Here is an 8,356-nt window from a genome sequence, read left to right as displayed (position 1 = left end):
TCTACTTACATAGTCCAGCATAACAGCTGAAGGTAGGCTGTGGGTTCAGACCCAAGTTCCTCCACCTTCCTGCTGTGTCACTATGAATAATTAGCTAGCCGTTTTGTGCCTTAATTTCTTCATCTGTAAAATGAGGTTATTAATGAGACCTCACAGGGCTATTGTAAACATCTAACAAATTAACAAAAAACGCTCAGAAGAGTACGCGGCACACAGTAAAGCTCTCAATTACAGTTACCCCATGTTATTATTTATCATCTTCCTGCACGACTCAGATCAAACCTCACTCCCTCCCAAAACCTCCCCTCCCTACCCCTGCCTTCCTTTATCTACTGTCTCTAACTCATTTTATACTTACTAGTCATGATCTATGATCAGCATCTTACAACATGCAGTCCTGGTCTCTAATTGTGGGTATCACTCAGCGTGTCACTCGAGCCCACACTAATTACGGTACGCTAATATATAAAATCCCGCCTTGTCCTAATTCTTCACGCACATGCTTAGTGCTTATCTCTAGGTAAATATACTAGGAGATCCCCCTGAGCCAGCCGTATACTCCTCTCACATCCTCATGGTAGAGATGTAGTGCTAACCACGTAATGCAGATGCACCATGTACTAGGGTCCTTTCATCCAGAGAATTCCAGAAACCCTAAGCATCGGGGAACCAAACACAAGTGGGAACATGCTTCAGAACCAGAACTTAGTTATACAAATCTCTAGTTAAGCCAGCTGTTCTCTGGGCAGGGCCTTTGCTACCCCAGGGAGAATACTGTCATGCACTATCCTCTTAAAAGCCTCCAAAAGACTTCAAGAAATAGCCTGACTTATTCAAGACTTAAAACTACAACTGTGGCCTGATGATCAGGTTCCCAGGGCCAGCTGGGGTAGCTGGCCCTCCAAACGAATGAGCTCTTCCAGACCATTAGCCCAGGGCCTCTCCAGCTAGAGAGAGGAAAACTCAAAGCAGAACTGTGAGCCTGCTGAGCAGTTGCCCCCTACAGAACCTGCTCTCTGTGGCTTTGGGGGGCTGCCTAAGGAGAAGAAACAGCCTTGCGCAGCACTGCTGAGGATGTCCGCCATGCAAGCAGACTGGCTTGCCCATCAGAGAGCCTCCTGGCACATCCTTTTAGCACAGCTAATTCTGCTGAGGGGCAGCGGGGATGGAGGGTAGAGAGCCAGAATCTGCAGCCAGACCAGCAGAATTCAAAGCCTAGCTCTGCCATTCCCTGGCCGCGTGGTTCTGAGCTACTTCAACCAATCTCAATTTCTTCAGCTGGAGAGTGGTAGCTGTAACAGCCCCCAATGCTTCCGGCTGTCATGAGGATTCTGAGGCATCCATGATGCCCATTAGGCAGCTAGAAATCCAGGTCTGGAGCTGAGCAGAGGAATCAGAAATGCAGATAAAGAGCTGGGCAGCCCTGAACGTGGGTCCAGGTTAGAATTGAGGCTGTGGGTAAGATGGTCAAAGGAGACAGAACTGCCTAGAGAAAGAGCCAGGGCAGAAACTTGGTATATCTTTAAGAAATGGGCTCAGTGATGGAAAGCAAGAGGGAATCGGGGACAATGAGAATGTGGTGTACAAGCTGAGTCCCACAAGACCTAGAAAAGACAGTACAACAACTGGTGCTGGCACTGTCATCTTTCTAGCCTCACAAGCCCTTTCAACCTGACCTGCGTTGAAGGGAAAGTGGCTGTGCTGGTCATTGTCTATTCTCAGGTCTGTTGGCTGCCCTTCCCTGTTCAGCTTGACTCCTGCAAATTATACTCCTCAGGCTCCTTAGCCAATTGCCTTCTAGTTAATTTCTGCCCAAGAGAGGCACTGGCAGGAGACTGGGGAGAGGAGGGTAGTAAAACCCAGGTTATCCTCCCCACTGTCTTTCTCCATCCCTGGCCCCCAGCTCTGCCTTCTGTGGCTTCTCAGCAGACCTGTGCTTTTGGTTCCCAGAGGTCTGGGAACATTCCCTCCTGTCTCCTTGGTCCCTCCAGCTGTGTGTGGGTGGGGAGGAGCAGCTTGCTGGTGTTGCTCATCTCTGCGTCAATTCACCAGCCCATGTGGCTCTTCAGCGCTTCCAACACCTCCAGTTCCCATATGAATTTGAATTCCCTCTATTGAAATGGCTGGTGCAGGCTCTCTGGTCCTTGCTGGTCCCTGATTAATAGGCACGTAATGATAATGCATCAGTTCCTCTCCCCACGACTTATTTTAGGCTTCAAAATCCTATTCTGGTTCAGATTATCCCAACTGATATTAACAAAGCCTTTGATTTAAAAATTACAGGGAAAAGTAATTTTAAAAGAGGCAGTAAACAAAGATAAAAACTGAAATAAATAAATTGTAAAACATAAAGCTGTAGAATGATAAATTAGTTCAAATGTTGGTTTTTTGATAAGAATACTAAAATAAACAAACGTCTGACAAATATAATTAAGGGAACATTTTTAATTAGAGATGAGAAAGGAGATAGGACAAAATACAGAAAATAGATTTTTTTTTCCTCCAAATCCAAAGAAAATGTTACGCACACTAATAGGCTAATAAACTGAAATTGTCAATGAAATGAATAATTTGAATAAGATACAGATTACTAAAAATAACTCAAGGAATAGAAATCTAAACAGAATAATACACAAGGAGGAAACTGAGGAAATTACTTGATAACAACCCAAAGAATGCAGTTGGTTCCAATGTTTCCACCAGAACAATTTTCATACTTTTAAGACACAGATGATTTCAATGTTGTATAAAAAACACCCAGAGTGCAAAAAAGAGATAAGAGTACATTTATGTCCATTAGGCAAGCATGATCTTCTTCCTAAAATCTGATAATGATAAAACACACAAAAAGAAAATTATAGGCACATATCACAAGTGAATATGGATAGGAAATGCTGAAATAAAACCCTCACTCTAAAAAGAAACTTATTTTACTGTAATGCTTCAGATCTTTAGAGGGAAGATAAGTTGGTTTTTGTGTGTGTGTAACAGCTTCACTGAGATATAGTTCTTATGCCATAAAAAACACAGAACACTTTATGAACTTGTGTGTTATCCTTGCACAGAAGCCAGACTAATCTTTTCTCTATCTTCCCAGTTTTCGCGTATGCGCTGCTAAGGAGAGGACAAGGGATGATTATAAGTTAAGGTGGAAGAAATTATGAAGGATGGACAGTTTGTACATTATAGAAACAACCATTGCACAAAACTAGCATAACTAAAATCAGAGGACCTGCCTTCTTAGCGCAGTAGGCAGCGCGTCAGTCTCATAAAATCAGAGGGAAAGTATCCCCTGGAGAAGACACTCGCAGCAAATATAACAAAGGGCTTATTTTTACGTTGCTGAGCTTGTACATATTGGTCCCAAAACATGAAGTTCCCAGTAGGCAAACCAGCCAAGAGCTAGAGAAGACAATTCATAAAAACAGAGACACTAGTAGTAAACAGACATCTGGGAAGACATTCAGCTTTGCCTGTAATCAAAGAAACGCCCCTTCAAATAACATGGTAGCATCTTACACTCACTACATTAGAGGAACGTAAGGACCTATCCAGTATTACCTCACCGTGGTAAAACCCATCCCTGCACACGCTGTTCGTAGCCACAAAAACTGGTATGGCCTCTTGGTAACACGTATCAGGAACCATCTAAAAAGTCCGTAACATCTCTTTAATCCTTAGGAGATTTTAAAGGACAAAAATTAAAGCTACCTGAGATGTTCATGGCAGCAACGCTCTCACAACCTAAGAAAGTAAATAAAGAAAAGACGGCCTAAGTCCAACAGCAGCAGGACAATTAATGAAGGGTTATAAATTACTGTTTAGAGCTATAATAAAAACTACAGTTTATCAAGTACCCTCACGTACATGGCTCCTTTAGGCCTCAACGGTCCCAGGACACGGAAAGGCCGAGACTCAGAAAAATTAAATGACTTGCACAAAATCACACAAGTGGCTCTCAAACACCTGTAACCAAGCTCCAGGTTCTCTCGAAGTTAAACTGCGTGGTTATGAATTATTTGCTCTGAGCCTCAGTTTCCTCACCCAGAAAACAGGGCTGATAAGAGTACCTCAAGGATGGCCATGAACCCTTAGCACAGGGGATGGCGTGCAGTAGCTCTCGGTACATTCTGAGGATGATGATCACACGAACTCGTATCGATTCAATATGATTACAGTGATGTAAACATGTCAGCAAGTGGAGGAGGACCAGGAAGAGTAAGGAATCATGAAAAATGGCTGCTGCATCAGCAAGGCAAGAACAAAAACATCACTTTTCTTTTTCAAATTATTTTGTTTTTAGTGCAAGTAGAAATCTGGAGGGAAACAAAATTAGAATACACAAGAAAACCTCCTAGAAGGAACTGGCAGCTTTTGGGGAGCCTCATATTCAATTTGAGATCGCTGCTTCTGGGACACTTGAAATAATCAACTCCCCACACACACCCTGGAGATGCTGCATGGCCTGAGGGACTGGCCAGGGGATGGCGCTGTTTCACTTACCCAAGGGCCCAAGGAGGCATTTATTGGCCTCAATAATACACCACTGCTAGCCATTCAGTCTTCCTTAAAGATGAATTCTTTCTTTTTTTTTTTTCTTAACACAGACCCAGAAGCATCTCAAGCAAACTCCAGGTAGTTGGGAAATGGATCCAAGTCCACTCCTGATGGACAGCAACGTCCCAGGGGAGATGCTTTGCTCTGAGATAGGTCATCTACAGGGCGAAGGAGAGTGTGGTTGCATCTCCCTTTGGTCATGTGACCAGAATCTACCATCAGTGTGCAGGAAAGACTTGGCTGGTGCTAGCCCCCAGGTTTTAAATCGACACATTGGGAACACTTCGAACCACGGGAGAGACAGGCTTCAGAGTAATGAGGAAAAGAGCCAGAGTTTTCCCTCAGCTTTTCCTCCCAAAAGTCAGTGAGCCTGAAAATCTCCACCCACTACGAAGGCATAGGTAGAAAGTAGCTCCACTCTCAGTGCCTCATCATGACAGGCTTGTGACGAACAGGTGGGAATTGGTGTAGCTGACACACAGAAATGAAGTCGATCCAACTCGAATCGTGAGCAACTGCCTACATGAGTCAGAACTTGAGCAGTTGGTATATGAGCTCCAATAAAGGAAGTGACAAGTTCAACAAAGGATATAAATTCAGAAGAGAAATGTCGGGCACAGAACCCAGCACGACCAGAGGCTGAATCACACTGAGCTCAGACTCAGGTCCAAACACTACTCCATGTGGGATGTCAAACAGGCATCTCAGATTTAATGCCAAACACCAAGCTCCAAGTTTCCGCCCTCACCCGCTCCACCTAGTCTTCCTGTCTCAGGTAACAGCAGTGCCATCCTTCCAAACCCTCAGCTGGAGTCTCCTTTCTCTCACATCCAATTTATCAGAAAATCCCATGGGCTCTATCTTCAAGATATACCCAAATCCCTCCTCTTCTCAGCACCACTCCCACCTCTCGCCTTGGTCCAAACCATCATCATCTCTTGCTGGTCTTGTTATAGCCTCTAACTGGTCTCCACTTCCACCTTTGCCCACCATTCACTTTCTTCTCAATACAACATCCAGGAGGAACCTCTTAAAATCAAAGTAGGATGATACCCTAAAAGAACAAACCCATAAAAGAACTAATAAATTGAATTTCATCAAAATTAAAACTATTCTTCAGAAGATAATGTTTAAATAATAATAATAGTAATAATAATAAAAAGCAAGCCACAGACCAGGAGAAAATATTTGCAAAATATATCTGACAAAGGATTTGTACCCAGAACATGTAAAGAACTCTCAAAATTCAAAAATAAGAAAATAACTCAATTAAAAAAAAAACTGGGCAATCTGAACAGACACTTCACCAAAAAAGATACGTAGGTGGCAAATAAGCACATGAAAAAATGCTCAACATGGATAGCCATTAGGAAAACGCAAATTAAAACCACAATACCACTACCCAGCACTTAGAAATAATAAAATTAAAATAACTGATCATGCTACATTTTGGCAAAGATGTGGAGGATTTGGTTCTTTCATACCTGTAATGGGAATATGAAATGATTCAACCACATTGGAAAAGAGTCAGGCAATTTCTTAAAAAGTTAAACCTACACCCACCATATGATCCAGCCATTCTACTCCCAGGACTTTACCCCAGAGAATAGGAGTCATATGCCCATACAAAGACCTGTACAGGAATGTTCACAGCAGCTTCATTTTTAATGGCCCCAAACTAGAAATAACCCAAACATCCGGAGAAAGTGGATAAACAAATTGTGGTATACCATAACATAGAGTGCTACTCAGAAATAAAAAGAAGTGAACTATCGCTACAACGCAGATGAGTCTCAAAATAAATACACTGTGCAAAAGAGGCCAGACAAAGCAAGAGTACATACTGTATGATTCCATTTATATAAAATTTTAGGGGAAAAAATCTAATCGATAATGACAGAAAGCAGATCAGTGGTTACCTGGGGACAAGTGACAGAGAAGGGGGAAAAGCAGTGTAAAGGGAAGGATCCCAAAGAGGCACGAGGAAATTTGGGGGGTGTTGGATGTGTCTATTACTCTCTTAATTGGGATGAGGGTTTCGCAGGTACGAATGAATGAATGAATGAATAAATAAATAAATATTTAACAAATTGCTACAGGCATCAAAAATAAAAATAGATACACTGGACTAGATCAAAAATTTAAAACATCTGTGCATCAAAGGACCCTGTCAACGGAGTGAGAACAGAGCCTAGAGAATGAAAGAAAATATTTGTTAATCCTCTAATGGCAGGGTTAATGTCCTACAATTCAACTATAAAAATAAATAACTTGATTTTAAAAGGGCAAAGGATTTGAGTAGACATTTCTCACAATATGTACAAATGGCCAAGAGGCACATGAAAGGATGCTCAACATCACTAATCACTAGGGAAATGAAAATCAAAACCACAATGAGATACCATATCACACCTATTAGAAGATATGCTATAAAAAGAAAGAAAGAAAGAAAGAAAGAAAGAAAGAAAGAAAGAAAGAAAGAAAGAGAGAAAATAAGTATTAGTAAGTAAGGATGTGGAGAAATTAGAACCTCTGTGCACTGTTGGTGGGAATGTAAAATGGTACAGCTGCAATGGAAAACAGTACAGCAGTTCCTCAAAAAATTAAAAATAGAATTACCATACGATCCAGCAATTCTACTTCAGGGTTTACACCCAAAAGAACTGAATGAGATATTTCTACACCCATGTTCATGGCAACATAATTCACAGTAGCCAGACTGAAAATAACCCAATTGTCCATTGACAGATGAATAGATACACAAAATGTAGTATATACAAACAATGGAATATTTTTCAGTATTAAAAATGAAGGAAATTCTGTCACATAACTACAGCATGAAAGCACCTGGAGGACATTATACTGAGTGAAATAAGCCAGTCAAATACTACCTGATTTGACTGACATGAGATACCTACAGTCGTCAAATTCATAGTCAGAAAGTAGAGTGGTCGTTTCTGGGGGCTCGGGGGAGGGGCGAATGGGGAATGAGTATGGAGTTTTCATTCTGCAGGGTGATGCTGGTCACAGGACAATGTAAATGGTCTCAATATTAACGAACTATGTCTTTAAAAATGGTTAGGATGGTAACTTTATTGTTATGTGTATTTTATCATAATTTAAAAATTTTAATGATCAAATCACACACTTTAAATATGCATAGTTTACTGTTTGTCACTTTTACCTCAATAAAGCTGTTTTTAAACATTTTAACTATATTTCTAAAAACTAGGATTATATCCTTCTTCTGTTCCCTACTGTCCACGGGTTTCCCAATTCATTCAGAAAAAATGCCAAAGTTCTTGGAATGATTCATAAGGCCCTGCATATCTGGCCCTGAAACCAGCACACTCTCATTCCCATTTCTCTCCCCGTCACCCCTCTCCAGCTGCACCAGCCTCCTTGCTGTTTCTCAAACACACCAGGTGCACTCCCGGGGCATTCACGTGTCCTGTCTGCTTGGCCTGGAAAGCTTTTCCCCCAGGTAACTTCATCACTCCCTTCCTCACCTCTTCCAAGTCTTCACACAAATGTCACCCTCTCAGAGGGCCTCCCCGACATGGTATTTAACACTGAAATGCTTCCCCACTCATAAGTCCCCGCCCCCCTTCCCGGCTTTATTTCCCAACATAGCACTTATCACAGTCTAATATACTGCATTTTATTTATCTTGTCTGTGTTTCTACCCATTGGAATTATGCTCAGAAATATAGGAATCTCTTCATGTTTCACTCATTAACTGTATCTCCAGCAACTGGTACTGTACCTGGCACACAGCAGGTGCTTGATGAATACTTCT

General features: G+C 41.8%; 1 non-coding gene across 1 annotated transcript; it reads right to left on the bottom strand.

Moving 5' to 3' along the window:
* Positions 1-3,020: 3,020 nt before the first annotated feature.
* LOC123613504 (U6 spliceosomal RNA) lies at positions 3,021-3,127 on the bottom strand. Its single transcript, XR_006720868.1, has one exon. It is a non-coding gene; the product is annotated as a U6 spliceosomal RNA (small nuclear RNA).
* Between the last annotated feature and the right edge of the window lie 5,229 nt (positions 3,128-8,356).

Source organism: Camelus bactrianus, chromosome 18 (genome assembly GCF_048773025.1).
Source record: "Camelus bactrianus isolate YW-2024 breed Bactrian camel chromosome 18, ASM4877302v1, whole genome shotgun sequence".
Taxonomy (NCBI): domain Eukaryota; kingdom Metazoa; phylum Chordata; class Mammalia; order Artiodactyla; family Camelidae; genus Camelus; species Camelus bactrianus.
Note: the sequence above shows the minus strand (reverse complement) of the source record. Positions and strands in the feature narration are given on the sequence as shown.